The sequence below is a fragment of the Physeter macrocephalus genome, chromosome 12 (genome assembly GCF_002837175.3).
Source record: "Physeter macrocephalus isolate SW-GA chromosome 12, ASM283717v5, whole genome shotgun sequence".
Classification (NCBI taxonomy): domain Eukaryota; kingdom Metazoa; phylum Chordata; class Mammalia; order Artiodactyla; family Physeteridae; genus Physeter; species Physeter macrocephalus.
The window spans coordinates 10,374,998-10,391,970 of NC_041225.1; the positions used below are offsets into that span (position 1 = coordinate 10,374,998).

The following is a 16,973-nucleotide window of genomic DNA, read 5'->3' on the forward strand; positions in this document are numbered from 1 at the left end:
GGGAGGCAGTGAGGGGGAGGCTTGGGGGAGGGAACCTTTAATGGTTCTCCATCCCACATAGGGTCACATGCTGTGCCCACATCCCCTGTAACGGACAGCTCAGCCTGTGACTCAGGCCCGGAGTGGTGACGTGGCCACCCCCAAGACCAAGCCAGCGGGGAGAGCTCGTGGACAGAGATGGCATGAACAAGTGGGCAAACTGTCAGCTGTCTATTGTTTTTTTCTTTTTTGGCCGTGTCACACGGCAGGCAGGATCTTAGTTCCCCATCCACCGATCGAACCCGCGCCCCTGCAGTGGAAGCGCGGCGTCCTAACCACTGGACTGCCAGGGGAATCCCATATTTTTTTGTTCTGTGTCCCGACCTGAGAGCTCAGGCCATAACTCAAAAGCAGGCAGCCCACTTGTGGGGCTACAGGCCTCCGAGAACCACTTCAGTGTTTTGGTGAGAGGGGTTGGCTGCCTGGCCCTCATCACTTTGGTTTTCCAGCCCGGCCGCCGCTTAGAATTACCTTGGGATCTTATAAAAACATCGAGGCCCAGGCCTGAAGATTTTGATTCCACGGGTCTGGAGTGAGGATGGGCATCTGCATTTTGAACTATGTTCTAGGTGTTCTTATGCTGCCAGTTAAGTCTCTCCAGAACAGCATCTCACACCTGCCTGCACATCAGAGTCATCTGGGAGCTTTAAAAAAATCCCAATGCCAAGGCCAGTTAAAACCAGACTCTCGGGACTTCCCTGGTGGTGCCGTGGTTAAGAATCCGCCTGCCAATGCAGGGGACATGGGTTCGAGCCCTGGTCCGGGAAGATCCCACATGCCGCGGAGCAACTAAGCCCGTGCGCCACAACTGCTGAGCCCGCGTGCCTCAACTACTGAAGCCCGTGCGCCTAGAACCCGTGCTCTGCAACAAGAGAAGCCACCGCAGTGAGAAGCCCGTGCACCGCAACAAAGAGCGGCCCCCGCTCGCCGCAACTAGAGAAAAGCCCGCGCACAGCAACCAAGACCCAATGCGGCCAAAAATAAATAAATAAATAACATTGATTCTTTGTGTGTGTGTGTGTGTGTGTGTGTGTGTGTGTGTGTGTGTGTGTGTGTGTGTGGTATGCGGGCCTTCCTCTGTTGTGAAGCCCTGGGTTTTATTTTTAAAGAATCAATATTGGGGCTTCCCTGGTGGCGCAGTGGTTGCGCGTCCGCCTGCCGATGCAGGGGAACCGGGTTCGCGCCCCGGTATGGGAGGATCCCACATGCCGCGGAGCGGCTGGGCCCGTGAGCCATGGCCGCTGGGCCTGCGCGTCCGGAGCCTGTGCTCCGCAACGGGAGAGGCCACAGCAGGGGGAGGCCCGCGTACCGCAAAAAAATAAATAAATAAATAAATAAAAATAAAAATAAATAAAACCCAGACTCTCCAGGGCGGAGCCCGGATGTCAGTGTTGGAGAAGTTCCAGATGACTCTGAAGCTGCCCGCCAGCCTCCTGCTCACAGCTCTCCCACGCAAGCGCCCACTGCCATCGGCCTGTCACTCCTCTCCCTCCAGCTCCTCTGCCCAAGCCCACAGCTCCTCAGCTTCCTCAGTGTGAACCTCCACCTCATGTCCATCCAAGCCCCACCACCCCTCCGGGCCCATTTCAAGCCGCAGCCATCTGAGGAGGCTTCTAGGACACTGGGTGGCCTCGGCCTTCTCTGGGAGTTCTCCCAGCCGTCTCACCTAGGAGCACACCCTTCATTTCCTGCTCACAGGCTGTCTTGGAGCATGACCTGACATGACAGCTCAACCAGAGCAGGGGACATGCACGGTACTCCTGCGTTCCTTAAGCAGCCCACAACAGGGTCTATTCAATTCCATCCAGGGTCTATATTGGGAGCTTGGCACTGGGCAAAATGAGGGTGGAGGGGCACATAAATAAAGAACAACCCATGCCAAGTCTCAAGGTCTACCTGATGGGGGTGGTGAAGCAGGAAGCCATCACACGCAAGGGACCGCAGACAAACTTCCCCTACGTGGGGAATGTCTCAGAATCACAGATGTTGGCATTAGAAGGAGCCTTAATACTTAGTTAATCCTACTCCACATCTGCCTCCCAACACGCACCTAAACACACACAGTGCAGAAATCCCTTTATCCCTCCCCATCCTTTTCTCGAACACTTCCAGTGATGGGGAACTCACCACCTCAAAAGACAGCTGCTTCTGTACCTCTTATGTTAGAGCCTTTACTTTTTCCCACTCTGCCACAGTGTGCTGAGTTATGGGCCTGGCCATCTCCCCGACTAGACTATAAAGGCCTTTTGAGGAGGAGCCATATTTTGCCTCTTTGGATCGAGCTGGAACCTCACACTGTGCCTGGCACCCTGCAGGCGCTCAGAGAATGTATTTGATTAACTGGACTTTCCCCAATTATTAGACCAGATGGAGCCTAAGAGGTAGCACAGGAGGGCTTCCCTGGTGGCGCAGTGGTTAAGAATCTGCCTGCCAATGCAGGGGACACGGGTTTGAGCCCTGGCCCGGGAAGATCCCACATGCCGTGGAGCCGCTAAGCCAGTGCACCACAACTACTGAGCCTGAGCTCTAGAGCCTGCGAGCCACAACTACTGAGCCCACGTGCCACAACTACTGAAGCCTGCGCGCCTAGAGCCCGTGCTCCGCAACAAGAGAAGCCACCGCAATGAGAAGCCCACGCATCGCAATGAAGAGTAGCCCCCGCTCACCGCAACTAGAGAAAGCCCGTGCGCTGCAACCAAGACCCAACGCAGCCAAAAATATAATAAATATAAATAAATAAATTTTTAAAAAAATAGCACAGGAAATCAACAGGCAGGAGCAGCCCTGGAGGCAGAAAGCAGAGGCTAGGGGTAGGGGCAGGATGTTTGCCCTGCTGGCTATCCCAAGGTCCTGACTCAGGAAGGAGCCGGCCTTTGAGGACACACTGCGAAGTGGGGGGGTCAGTTATGCAGACCTTTGCGGCAGTGCTCGCCAGCTGTCAGAAGGACAGGTCCTCCCCGCTATCTGTGTCCTCCTCAGATCCCGAGTCCACTGATTCCCAACAGGTCCCTTCACTGCACAGTCCCGGTTTGCCCTTAGGTGTGAAATGCAACAGCCCCTACCCTTCTCCCCTAGAAAGAGTAAGGGGGGAGTGTCAGCACTTGAAATGACACCAGCTCCTCCCAGCCTGGAACCTGGACATCTGCAGGAGCTGCTGGGTCCAGAGCCCTCGCCTGGAAACTCCTCGGCCAGTACTCTCTCCCTTGACACCAAGCAGGACTCCTACCCTTTCCTGGCTCCACACCTTTGCCTCCTTCACCCACCCCTACCCTACCCCAGGCAGCTGGCTGGACCGTGGGCTGGGGTCTTCTTGAATTTGCAAAATAATGGACCGTGCCACCAGTGGTTAAGACTCCACGCTTCCACTGCACGGGGCACGGCTTCGATCCTGGTCAGAAAAAAAAAATGGACCGTACCACACAGTTTAAATTCAAATGCGAGGCCTGCCCACCTCCCCCAGCCATTCCAGCCCACCTATCTACCATCACGCAACCATCCTGTCTTAGGAACAAGTATCCTCAAAGCTGAATGCACCTCCAGGCTGGCTGAGGGGCTTCAGGTGTCTGGTCATTCAGTGTGGTGGCCTCTGTCAGGAGGTTGGGTACCACAAGCCAGGACAAGCCCCCGCCCAGGAGTTCCTTATCCGTATGGTGAGCCCAATCCACCCGTCGCCCGGGCAGTTGAGGCTCCAGTGACTGGAAAGGACGGCAGGTGGGGCGCACCAGTCCTGGACAAAGCGGCTGCCAGAAATGTGAGCCTCTGTTTCTGCCCTCGCCTGCCCACCTAAGAGGGTCCCGGCCAGCCCAGCCCACGCCAACCCTCCCTCAGCCTCCCTCCACTTTCACCTCTCCGTGCAGCTCTGCTTCCTCCCACTCCTGCTTTTCAAGCTCTGCTTCCTTCCAGCCAGCACCCCCCGCCCCACCGCGGCCTCTCCCTTCCCTCTGCTATCTCCTGATATTCCCACCCATCAGCCCCACCCCTGGGCTCCTTCCCCAGCTGGTGCCCAGGCCCTGTCCTCGGCAGGAAAGGGTAGACTGTGCTGGGTGGGCAGGCAGTCCCTGATGGAGGAGATCGACATTGGGGGCTGGCAGGGAGTGCAGCCAGGCTGGCTCCTCAGAGACCCCCATAGGGAGGCGGAGGCCCACGCCAGCTTGGAGCCCCATCACAGTGGCCTCCACCGGCTGCAAGCCAGGGCTGGCAGCTCTGAGTCTGGGACCTGCGAGGGAAACCACAGGAAAGCCAAGACTGCCTACGTTCCCCACTCACCAGCCTGAGGCAGGCACATGTGCCTGGCCCCAGCCTCTGCTGGGTTAGTCACATTTCCTGGGTAGGGTCACTGGCTCTGCACCACTTTTTCCTCCTTCTCGATTTGCCTTTCTCCTTGCATGAATGCATACATTTGATTTTTTTGTTGCTGTTGTTAAAGCTCAGTTCCCGGGGCGTGGCTGAGGCCGGGAAAACATTCTTTGCTGTGTCCCGCATGCTGCATGCCTCTCAAATCTACGCTTGCTCAGCTTCTCATTCACCAGATGTTGACTGTCACACAGTCTTGGCCCAGGGTGCTGAGGGACTGCAGTAAAAATAAGCATGGTTCTGGCTCAACCCAGGGGCCATCTTGCCCCCATCACATCGTAAGGCCCTGGAGCTAGTCTGGTCCAACTCGCTTGTCCCTGGAGCTAGTCTGGTCCAACTCGCTTGTCTGCTTTCCAGAGGAGGATACAGAGGCCCTGAGAGCACAAGTGACTTGCCTGTGATCACACAGGAAGCAGGAGACAGAGCAGGGGAAGCTTCCACGCCCTCCGGGAATCCGTGCAAGAGGATGCAGCGGAGTCCAGAACTCTGGCCCACCTGTCCTGGACACAGGTTGATCAACAGGCTAGTTAGAGATAAGGCTCAGCCTGCAGGGTCAGGCCCCACCCAGGGGGCAGCAGTGGAACCGAATCAATGCATATGTTAGAATTTCTGAACCAGAACAAGATAAGTTGAATGTCTTCTTCAAAGAACACAAATGCTAGCTGGCACCTGAGTGTCTCCATGGCCTTAAAAAGAGGGTCTTGTCCTCATGAGAGCCAGAGGTTGGGCAGATAACGTGGCAGAATGGCAAGAGTTGGACAGTTTGCTTCCTCCTGCAAGTGACTTAACTTCCTGGAGCCTCCCTGTGCCCTAACTGTGAAAGGGGCATGAAGACAAAAGTGAAGATTAAATGAAATGGTATAATTAATGAGCAAATTATAGATGCTCAATAAACCTAGATGGCTTTCTCTTGCCAACAAAGAACTTACCACGGGACCCCAGCACCTCCCGAAGCAATGCCCCTTCCCTCTCCCTTCACGGTTTAGCAGAGGGAAGGGATGGAAAGTTAAACCGCAGATCACCTCTCCTCGCCCTGCCCCCACCCGGCCCCAGCGAGGTTCGTCGACTCTGGTCTGCATTGGTGCAAAACCCGAGCGGCTCTAGGGCCCTGGAATCCGCAGGGCACAAGCAAGGGCACACGGATGAACGGGAGTCACTGCTCTCTCTCCACACTGCAGCCTCACCTGGCTAGAAAGCTGGCCCCATCACCACGGGGTGGGTGCGGGGGGAGACGTTTGCACACTAACAGCGAAACAAAAGAGCAGGTCAGTTTAAAAGAGTCTAGGACTCTCTAGTACCTTGGAACTCTAACAATAACTAACGTTATTAATCACATTATCTGGTAACCTGACTCTAAAAGTTGTTTTTTAACAGACTCATTTTTCCTCCCTCTCCGGGCTCCCCAGCAGGTATATGCTCAATTTGTCCCAAATGGAGGAAAATAAAGCATTTCTTTAGCACTGACTCACCCCCTCCCGCCCCTCCTTACGGGAAACGAGGAGACCTGACTAGACACGCGGCCGAGCCCCTAGCAGAAGAAGGGGGAGCCGGGCGCGCAGAGGAGGGGGCCCGCCACCAGCTGAGCCCCTCCGACCCCTACAGGGGGAGCCCAGGCGCCGGGCGGTCAGACCCCAAGCGCTACTTGCCTGCCTGCGCCCTGCTGCCTTGCTCCGACCACTGCTTCTGCCGCGCCACCCTGCCCTGCCCTGCCCTGCCCTGCCCTCCCCTCCCCGCTCCCGCCCCCGACGTGAGCGGCTAAAAGCCGCCCAGAGTGAATCAGAGGGAGGGGCCTGAGCTGGCTGGGGGCGCTGCTGAGCCCGCCCCTCGCAATAGTCGTCTCCCCCTTCCCCCGCCCCGCCCCCCACCCCGCCATGGGGGAGACGGCTCTGAAACGAACCTAGAAGTGGGGCGGGTATTCGGGAAACTAACAACAGTACTCTGCGGAAAACTTGGCGAGAGCAAGGCAGTGTTCACAACCCACTCAACTGTTAGATTTTTGGCCTGGATTAAGCTGTAACAGCTACTCTTCCTTGAGTGCTTACTATGTACTCAGGGCTTTTAACGTGACCTCGTTCAGTCTTCACAACTATTTGTCATTATGCCGCTTAATAGATGAAGTCTCCCGGAGGCTCAGAGAGGGTAGGTAACTTGTCCAGGGTCACACTGCTAGCTCAGTAGCAGAACCAGGATTCTAATCTAGGCTGGTCTGGCGTCAAAGCCGGTGCTAGAACTGGAACTCCTCACCCTTCTCGTCGTTTTTTTTTTTTTTATTATTATTATTCTTTATTTATTTTTTTTGGCTGCATTGGGTCTTCATTGCTGCACACCAGCTTTCTCTAGTTGTGGTGAGCAGTAGCTGTGGCGAGCGGGGGCTACTCTTCGTTGCGGTGCACAGGCTTCTCATTGCAGTGGCTTCTCTTGTTGCGGAGCACGGGCTCTAGGCGCGTGGGCTTCACTAGTTGTGGCGCACGGGCTTAGTTGCTCCGCGGCACGTGGGATCTTCCCGGACCAGGGATCGAACCCATGTGCCCTGCATTGGCAGGCGGATTCTTAACCACTGCGCCACCAAGGAAGTCCCACCCTTCTTGTCTTTATTCAGAGGAAAACAGCCCAGCCAGTGTCTGCGCCCAGAGGCTAGGCCTTGAAGAAGTGAGCAGGACAGCAAATGGTCCACACTTCCATTTTTGCTTCTGAACGGAGAGAGCCCTGCACAGCAGGCAAACCCTGGCAAATGTCAGCTGACAAGAGGCGTCAGGACTAGGCATGGCCCCTTGATGCAGCGGTAACAGGACTTTTCCTTTCTTGGGAAGCAGCTTGGAAAATTCCAACCAGCATGACCTTCTCCAAGGCCCACTGATGGGGCCTGGGGTAGGGGAAGCAATTCAAAGCCTGGTTCTACCCCTTTCCATCTGGGCAACACTGAGCGACTACGCTCCATTCCTGAGTAATGCTTAGAAACCGCCCCATGTGTCCACCCTCCTCTGACCAACTGGTCACCTACAGACTCAGCCTAAATATCCCTCCTCGAAATGTGCAGTTAATCCCTGACTTCCTCCTTAGTCCTCCCTGGGTGCTCTGGGCATCAGGCCACTGGGCCATCTGAGTCTTCAGACTCCGTGGGAAAACTTTTCAGCCATACCCCGGGGAGCAAAGATGGAATTATATCCATGGGCCACCTAGTCAACCCCTGGCCCGCTTCTGGACAGCTGAGCCCCACCAAGACCCTATTAGGCATAGTGTATGCTATGCTAGGCAGAGCATTTCCATTTTCTGCATTTTTAAGGTAAAATTTACAGTGAAAAGCACAAATCCTTAAGTGTGCATTTGAATGAGTCTTCACATATGCAAACACCCATACAACCCACATCCCTACCAAGATATAAAACACTTCTACCACTCCAGAAGTTTCCCTCACCACCCCTTTCTCTCACCTGCCATGTGTGCCTTCCCCATCACACTGTTAGCTCCTCCAGCCCAGGGACCATATCAGGTCATCCTTGTGACCCCAGCACCCAGCAGAGCATTCAGCAGGTAAGAGACACTCCAAAAAAAAAAAAATTTTTTTTTTTTTTTACTGAATTAACAGAGAGCAAAATCCTCAAATTCTAGCAATGCCCTAGCCTCTGTCACCTTGGGAAAGTCACTTAAACCTTCTGAACCACAGGTTCCTCATGTGTGAAGCAAGGACAAGTACCCCAGCCCTCCTACCTTGATGGATTGTGGGGATCCAATGAGATGACCTATAGGAGCCTCTTTGAAAAGAATAAAGGCCTAGACACGTGCAGGCTGCCATTACCACTATTATTAATAAACTCCTACTTCTAAAACAAACATCTGGCTGAAATAAACCAGGAGAGGAAGGCATCGGAGACTGACTTCCAGGCTTTGGCTACTTGGGCTCTGGCCAAGGTCTGCAGCCGCCCAAGATGGCCAGCTTTCTGGTTCTGTGACCATAGACCCAGGCTACGGACTGATTTCCGGGGCTAAGAATTTCCTGAAATTGCAAAGGATTCTCCCTAAGTGAGTTCCCAACCTGGCTTCTAACTACCCTGCCGTATGGCCCTCTCTGAGCATGCTTCCCATCTGTAAAATGCAGCACGAAACGAGGAGTCCCTTCTGGCTCCTCTGACTCCAATCCAGAGGGGCAGATCAGGCTGACCTGTTGCATTTCCTCAGCCTGGGCGGGGTGGGGCAGTGGCGGGATGCCAGGGATCTGTTGCAATACCTGAAAATTCCAATATCACAGCTCCCCCAGAATATTCCTTTGAAGGCACTAACTCAGGATGCTGCTAGTCTTTTCTTTTCTTTTTTTCTTAATGAATTTGTTTTATTTCATTTATTTTTGGCTCCGCTGGGTCTTCGTAGCTGTGCGCAGGCTTTCTCTAGTTGCGGCGAGCAGGGGCTGCTCTTTGTTGCAGTGCAAGGGCTTCTCATTGCGGTGGCTTCTCTTGTTGTGGAGTGCGGGCTTCAGTAGTTGTGGCTTGTGGGCTCTAGAGCGCAGGCTCAGTAGTTGTGGCGCACGGGCTTAGTCGCTCCGCGGCATGTGGGATCTTCCCAGACCACGGCTCGAACCCACGTCTCCTGCATTGGCAGGCGGATTCTTAACCACTGCGCCACCAGGAGAGCCCACTGCTAGGCTTTAAATTTGATCTGCAGTGAATTTTTCTAGATCATTTCAGCTTCTCTGAGGAAGAGCTGGGGGTCTGGATGGCCATATTTTCTGAATAAAGCTCACGATTAGAAAGTTTCTTTTCAATCACTGCTGGGTGCTCAGAGGCGTCCTGGATGTTGACACCCCAGAATTCCTTGGTGACCTGTTTGGAAAATAGGACTGTCCAGTACAGCATGAATGAGCGGGCCAGGAGAAGCTCTGGTGGAGCATTGTGGTGGCGGGGAGAGTACCGAGTGACTGGGGCAGGAGGGACTGGTCCCTAGGGAGGACACGAGAGGACAGGTTTACCCCCTCAAGGCCAGGGTCACATTGGGTCCTCAGGCCATTGTAAGTTCATGATAAGAGCTAACACTCTTGAGTGTTGGCACTATATGCCAGGCACTGTCCTTCATATGATTTTCTCATTTAATCCTCCCATTTGCCCTCTAAAGTAGATCCTCTTATTATCCTCATTTTACAGATGAGAAAATGGAGGCCAAGTGGGGTCAAAATAACTTGCTCCGGGACTCCCTTAGTAAATGCAGAGCAAGGTGGTAGGACCCCCGGCCTCCCTTCCCAACTATCACTGCACATCACTGCTCTCCCTCCTCCTCTTCCCAAGGCCCATCCTGCTCTCGGCATTGGATGCTAGTGCCAGCTCTGAGTCCTTCACACATAAGGGGCTACCCCCGCTCATCCTCTAGATACTGGGATTTAAAAAAAAAAGGTTGTATTTATAAAAATAGTACAGAATACTGATACCTGCTACCACCTGAATTTTTAAAATACCATGCTAAGGGAAAGAAGCCAGACACAAAAGACCACACATCATATGATTTCATTTCTATGAAATGTCCAGAATAGGCAAATCTGTAGAAACAGGATGTAGATTAGTGGTTGCCTAGGGTCCGAGGGGATGAGGACTTTAGGGGGTGACCGCTAATCAGTACAGGTTTCTTTTGGGGGTGATGAAAGTGTTCTCAAATTAGTTTGTGGTGACAGGTGCACAACTGAGAATATACTAAAAAACACTGAATTGCACATTCAATAAGGCTGTCAACAAATGAAAGGGCTCTGTAACCTATAAATGGTTAAGGCCTGGCTCGACCCATTTGCACCCCACTTAAAAAAATTGCATAGAGAGGTTCCACGTACCTACGACCCAGCTTCTCCTAATGGGACATCTTACTTAACTATAGTAAGTGTAACTTCCCCTTTAAAGTGTGGCTCCTGAAGGCCCAGCACCTTTTCTCCAGTGCTTCAGAGTTCAGATAACACCTCACCCATGCCCGGGGCTTTACAGTTTACAAAACACCCCCTCCACACACAGCCCCTACCCCCCAACTTGATCCTCAAAGCAAACCCATGGGCCAGTGTCGCCCCATTTCTTGGTTTTCGTGGTCAGAAGAGTCCTCTTCCCTCCCTGGCCTCCTTCTGTAGGGTTGCTAAGTTTGACAAATAAAAATGTTATCTGTCAGCTCTATAGGGTAACCACCTCTAATATGTCCAGCCAGTCCTGGGCGGGTCTGGTCATCATTTTGAGACACCATTGATCGCAGATTCTTAAGAACTGAAAGGGTCCTGGACTGTCGCCGAGTCCAGCCTTGCCCAGCAGGCCTGGGCTGGGCCTCCCAGGCCAAGTCCTCACTCTGGCTTCCCCCACCTTCCTACCCGGCCAGAGCGCGCCCATCTTCGTGCCTCCGTTTAGCATCTAGCGTCTTGTCCTCCAGGCGCCGGCATATACATCGCGGGGGCGGCGGACCAGGGGAAGGGCCAGAGGGAGCTCGGCTGCAGTTGCGACACCGCGCCATACCTACTGTCCAGATCCAGGGCACGCGGGAAAAAGCAGGAATAAGGATGGTACCACGCCGGGCCCAGGTGGGACACCCCCCGCCCCGACCTGCGGCCCCACCCAGGTCCGAACTACAAATCCCAGCAAGAGTGGGCCGAGGGGCGGGACCTCGGGAGCGGTGGCCTGCGATCCCTGCGCCAAGCCCGGGACCAGTGGGCCCTCGGGGGAGAGATCAGGAGGACAGAGACGCCACAGCGGACCTAGAAACACACTCACAGACACACAAACACACAGACACAAACGCGCGCACCGGCCGCGTTGGTCCCTCCCCCACGAACTACAGATCCCAGCAGGCAGTGGGTGCGGGGCGGGGCCTCGGGGAGGGTGGCGCTCACGACCGGAAGCCCTCGTCTGGCGAGGTGGGCTTACCAGTGCGGGGTGTGGGCTCCCCTGCCGTGGGGAAGAGGGCCCTTCTCTCCCCGCAGCCTGGCTCCCCGCCCCCGCACACACTGCTCCACGGTGGGGTCGCCGGCCCGAGCCCTTCCCTCCCTACCAGGCTGGGACTGCCGGGGAAGGGGATGGCCAGTGGGCGCTTGGGCCAGCTGCCTTGGAGGGACGCAGAGTCTGCCTCCTTGACCCTCTCCTCCATCGCCTGGAGCGAACTCTCTTTTCCTGGAGCGAGGGGCAGCCCGGACCTTGAGGCAGGACTAAGCCTGTTGGGGTCTCTTTGTGGCCTGCAGGTCTCCTGGAGAAGCCCAGGGAAGGCCAAGGTCCTTCGAGTTCTGGGGTATAGGTCAGGATGTTCTGTCCACGCTGTCTGACCGCTCTCAGCGCCCTGCGCCCAGGCATCAGCTTTATATGGCAGAGCCAGATAACAGTGAGGGGGCTGCCAGGAAGTAATAACCAGGGCACTCTCATTCAGTATGCTCGCTCTCAAAGTGCTCACACCTCAGCGTCAAGCGCCAGAACTCTTGTCCTAACTTCCCGGGTCGCGTAAGTATCCACTGAGACACTACAGCAGGGACTTACCCAAGCCCTTCAGTGCCGGTCAGGAGCTCAAGGGTCCAGCCTGTCTGGTGGGATGAGCAGTGCTGAGGCCCCACTTCATCCGCCTTCCGGGGCCAGGGCAGTCTCTCTCCTGAAGCCTCTTCTCAGCTGATTTCTGGCTCCCAAGTGAGGATTCAAGTTACACCTGTATCGGGAGCAGTGACACCACAGTGGCCAGCAACACATTGGACTTTCTGTCTCCAGCCCCATTTTCAGAGTTTACACTTTCTGATCTGGCCGTATACTGCTGTAACCCTGATCATCAAGGTAGATAGGAAAATACTTAGTTTATGACAGTATAGCCACGACCCTGTAATGTCAGTGAGAGTTTATTCTTCTGTAGTTGGGTGGAGACCAGCTGCTTCCTAGACATATTCCTAAATTTAATCTTGGAAAAATTAGAAACAACTCTAGAAAGGATATTCAAAGTAGAACGCCCAGATTCCCTTTGGTAACTGGAGTAGGGGTCATATGTACTGGTTAGGTGGTCTCTAAGCATGTCCATTGCTGCCTGGGAAGTTCTCAAAGGCTTGGTTTTTCTGTTAAGACTGAAAACAGTGGGGAAGGGTGGTTGGGGGGATAGATTGGGAGATTGGGATTGACATGTACACACTGGTATATATAAAATAGATAACCAACACGGACCTACTGTAGAGCACAGGGAACTCTGCTCTATAGTCTGTAATAATCTAAATAGGAAAAGAATTTGAAAAGGAACAGATACATGTATATGTATAACCGAACCACTTTGCTGTACCTGAAATTAATACAACATTGTTAATCAACTGTACTCCCATATTAAATTAAAATTTTTTAAAAAAAGATTGAAAGCATTTTTGCCCCTTTCCTGTTTGCCCATTTCTGTTCCTTAAAAGAACCTAATTACAGGAGTGAGTTCACTAAGCAATTGACACTAACTCCTGACTTATGCTCTAACCTATTGAGTCTTTTCCTAGATCAAAAGAAGTAAGAATAAAGAATTAAGCAGTTAAAAAATAAATGACTGTCTATCTGCAATTGCCCCTTTAGCAATCTTGCAGGCACATCACGCAGGCAAGATCACACCTGAAGAGTCAGCCAGGCTGCGCTCAATGGAGAATGATGCAGAACCCAACCTCCTGCCTTGATGATTCACTGAGATTCTTCCCCCTCATTTTTCCCTTTAAAAACTGTCATGGCTGAGCAGAATCTTTGGAGTTGGTCTCTGGATACGAGTCTACTTTCTCCCCAGATTGCCCACTCTTCTGGTTAAAGCACCTTTCCTTTCTACTGACAGTTGCCTCTCAAATTATTGGCTTCTGAATAGGGAACAGCCAAACCTGGGTTCAGTAACTAGACAACCAGCTTTTTGTTAAGTAGCCCCTCTGCTCCTAGAGAGGAGAGATAGTTACCATAGAAACTTGGAGACAGCCCTTGCCCCATCAGTGCACTCTTTATAAGAGCCCATTCTCTCCTGCATTCCAGGACTTAGCACCAGACTCTTGAATCTGTAAGAGCCTGTGTGACTTGCCCAAGGATATGCCAAAGCCATTTAATGCCTATCCCTGCTTCCTGAAGATCCAGCCAGCAGGGTGCAGTTAAAGTAACAGGGCAGTGTTATGAAGTCATGACAGGAAATGTGTCTTAAGGGTAAGGTGCACCAAAAGTTGGGTTCTTTCCCCCTCAGGGCCTTGGGATCGACTCAGGAACATACATATTTCTGTACTTGAAAGTACCTGCACCTATACTGGTTACACATCCTGGGGCAACAGCAAGATTCCCATTTTGGCAGAGATAGCCTTAGCACATGAGTGTTTTCAATAAAAGTTTGTTTAAACTGGCATTTAAAAACCATAAACAAATTCATTGTTTTAGTAACACCTTCCACCTATAGTGGAATTATAGTTGAAGTTATCTTTAAGGTTTTGAATACTGTTTGTACATATTTTTCTAATCTTGCATTTGTGTAGGACTTCACAGATTTCTGCTGATTTTTTTCTTGCACCGACAACTGGATGAAGCCCTGTCGGTGGTCCTGCAGGCCACACCCTTTCCTCTGGCAGCCAGTCTAGGGGGTGAGGGACAGGCCACCACGCTTCTTCTCACCACCAGGGGCCGCCCTTTGCGGTGGAACAACCGCTCAGGTCCGGAGAGCGGCAGGGACGACGGGGTGGGAGGCACTGAGGGCTTTGGTCTTGTGTACGTAATTAGATGGCTCTGGCCCAAGGCCCAGCATCCATCTCCGCTCTGGTCTCAGCTTTTCCGTTGGTAAAGGTGGGGAGGGTGATCTCAGGGCTCTCCACACCTATCAAGGAAGGATGTGCAGATGAAGACACATCCGTGAGTGGCAGCGCCAGGTCTCTCCTAGGGGGAAGGTAGAAGGCAGGTCAGTTGTCCATACTCTTTCTGAAAGGAACAAGGAAGCAACGGCAACAGGAGATGCCTGGCTCTCCGGATATGAGCTGAAGAAGGAAGAAGCCTAAGCAGGGCCATACTACATCTGGCCAAGGCCGGGGCGGGGGTGGGGGCTGGGGGTGGAGTGCAGGGAGAGTGGCTGGGGAGAGTAGATGCCCCCCCTCCACTCATTAAGGTAAATAGAGGAAAGGATCCAGTAGAGTGAGGGCAAGGTCATAGGTACCCAGAGAAGAGTCCTTGGTAACCATTTGCTTTTAGAGAAGCAGATCAACAGGGAAAGGGCCTCAGGACACTGTGCTCAGCCTAGGCACGGTGGTTAGCGTCCAGTGGCAGGAAAGGAGCAAGCCATGGGCCTTTCAGAGGAGAGAGACCGAGGGTGTTTGGCGGGAGGCGGGGTCTTTAAGCAGGCGCTGAAGAGTGAGTCAGGTTTAAATTTCCAGCTACAGCAAATATTTTTTGAGAGCCTGTTCTGTGCCAAGCTGTGGGCCGGGCACTTGGGATTTGGCAGTGAACTGGACAGACACAGTTGCTACCCATTGAGAGCTCTTACAGCTGGGCGGGAGTCCACAGTCTAGCCCTGAAATGTACCCATAGATTTAATTACGGTGGGAGCCCAGAGAGTGTGTTGGGGACAGACTGCCATGGTCTGGGACCCCTGCTGAGGGTGACTGCAGCTGTGGCCCTAAGGAAGAGGGAGGCAAGGGGCGGGAGTGTTCCTGCAGAAGAAAGGCAAGTGCACAGCCCCCAGGTAAGGAGACTGTTTGAGACTAGAAAGAGATGAACAGAGCCAGGTGCTATTATAAGTGTTTGCAGCCATCCTGCCCCCATCTTACCCAGGCTTCCTGCTGCTGGGACACCTGTTGGGTTCTCCCAAGGGCAGAATCTCAGCAGTGGGCTAATGCATCAAGTTTAAAGACACCTAAAGGAGCCCTGGTGATCAGCAAGATAAGGAGTTGAGGTGGAGGGAGAGGGCTGGGGTCTGGGCGGGGACAAGGTACTTGCACCATCTGTGAAGATTGCCAGTTGCAGAGTCGATGAGAGTGGACTTTGGGGAGGTTGGTTAAAATTCTTAAAGTGTAACATACATGAGAGTCCTTTTTTCTTTCTTTTCTTCCTCTCTCTTTTTTTTTTTTTTTTTTTTTTACTGTGTTTTGCTATACTTTTTTTTTTTGGCTGCACCGCATGGCTTGTAGGATTTTAGTTCCCCAACCAGGGATTGAACCCAGGCCCTCAGCAGTGAGAGTGCAGAGTCCTGACCACTGGACCACCAGGGAATGTCCATGTTTTGCTATACTTAAGAGTGCTTTCTCTCTGTCATATTCTGTAAGGACAATAAATATCTAAATTCCTTCCACCTGAAATTTCCTTAAGTCAACAGAGTGCAGAATGGGCCACCTGGGCCTAGTCATGGTGGAACCACAGAGAGAAGGTGAGCGTGAGTGAGTCTGTGGGGAGAAAATGGAAGGGCTGGGGCTGGAGAGGTAGGTAGGGCTGATCTTACCAGGCAACAAGAAGCCTTTGTCTCCATTCAAGGAGCCATGCGGGGGAGGGCCGTGCAAGGATTCCAGGCAGAGCTGCATCATGACCAAATCTGTTGTGAGCAAAAGTTCCCGAACAGGGAAGGGCAGGGTGTGTGGGACAGAGACGGAGCACCCCAGTAGGGGCAGAGGGGACCAGGGCGGTGCCGGCTTGTGCACTTTACCCTAGAGGCCAGGGAAAACCAGCCTCAGCCTTCAGCCCCGACCCTAACCCTTGGCGAACCTGTAGAAATCTAGTGCACTGCCCCCCAGAAAAACACAAACCACACACCAAGTTTTGTATCTACGTTCAGAGAGATGGAAGGAGAGTCTGTCACAAACCTCTGAAGCTGCAGCAATCCATGATGGTGCACCAGGGGGGGACAGGGGCCAGAGACCCCTCTTTGGAGGCTGGTCTGTGTGTCGTCCATGCTTCAGCCTTCCGTCTCGTGTCACAGCTGCCACCGGAGTAAGCTGAGTCAGCAGGCCTGGGAGGGCAGCGGTCGGGGGGAGGAGAAGGGACCTCTGCCAGCTTGTGCTAAAGCAGCCCCAACATTGCCCTCCTCTCCTCAGCCCTGGAGGACCCCTTCTCTCCCTCCTCTCAACCACCTTCCTTCAAGATGGTCCCCGACATTAACTTTAACCCAATCACAGACAGTTCGGTTGGCCTCAGGCCCCTCCCTAGGAGCTTCTTGGGCCTCTAACTTGACTACTTGCTCAGGTCAAAATAGCCTGAGGACTCATTCATTCTCCCTCACCCCTCACAGGACCTGCTCTCCCCTCCCCATCCTCTGAGGCCCTAACTCATGGTCAGAAAGTTCTCCTTCACTCTTTCTACCCCACCCCTGCCATTTGCCCCGATGGATTCCTATTCTCCCCGGAGAAGAATCCTTGTCTTAACAGCATGCTTCTTTTTTTTTTTTTTTTTTCCCCACTTTTCCCCCTACTTCCCTGGCTTAGGGGACCTGGCTGTCCTGTGGTGGCCCCAGCCCCGCACCCCGGAACTCCCCTTGGCCCTGACTCCCACTCCCAGGGCCCTACCTTCTCCTAGGCTGTCCTTCTCTTGGTGCTTCCTCGTGGTTGAAATCCAGGTCACCCCTCCTTTCTCTTCTTTCCTTCTTCTTTTTATCTTTTAATCTGTACAGACTGATTTTTTTTTTTTTTTTTTTTTTTTTTTTTT

The 16,973-nt window shown here is 53.1% G+C and overlaps 1 protein-coding gene and 1 non-coding gene across 4 annotated transcripts in view; one reads left to right on the forward strand and one right to left on the reverse strand.

Annotated features, from left to right (window-relative positions):
• The first annotated feature begins 14,196 nt into the window (after positions 1-14,196).
• SH2D6 (SH2 domain containing 6) overlaps positions 14,197-16,973 on the forward strand; it is a 12,682-nt gene continuing 9,905 nt past the window's right edge. The window contains exon 1 of one of the 3 annotated variants that reach the window (XM_028497201.1): positions 14,197-14,201. The gene's annotated coding sequence lies outside the window, so the exon portion shown is untranslated. Of the gene's footprint in view, positions 14,202-14,896; positions 15,025-16,973 lie in introns of those variants that run through there. The other 2 variants (XM_055089113.1, XM_028497202.2) reach the window with 2 other exon arrangements.
• Positions 15,478-15,550, reverse strand: TRNAE-CUC (transfer RNA glutamic acid (anticodon CUC)). The gene has a single exon. It is a non-coding gene; the product is annotated as a tRNA-Glu (tRNA).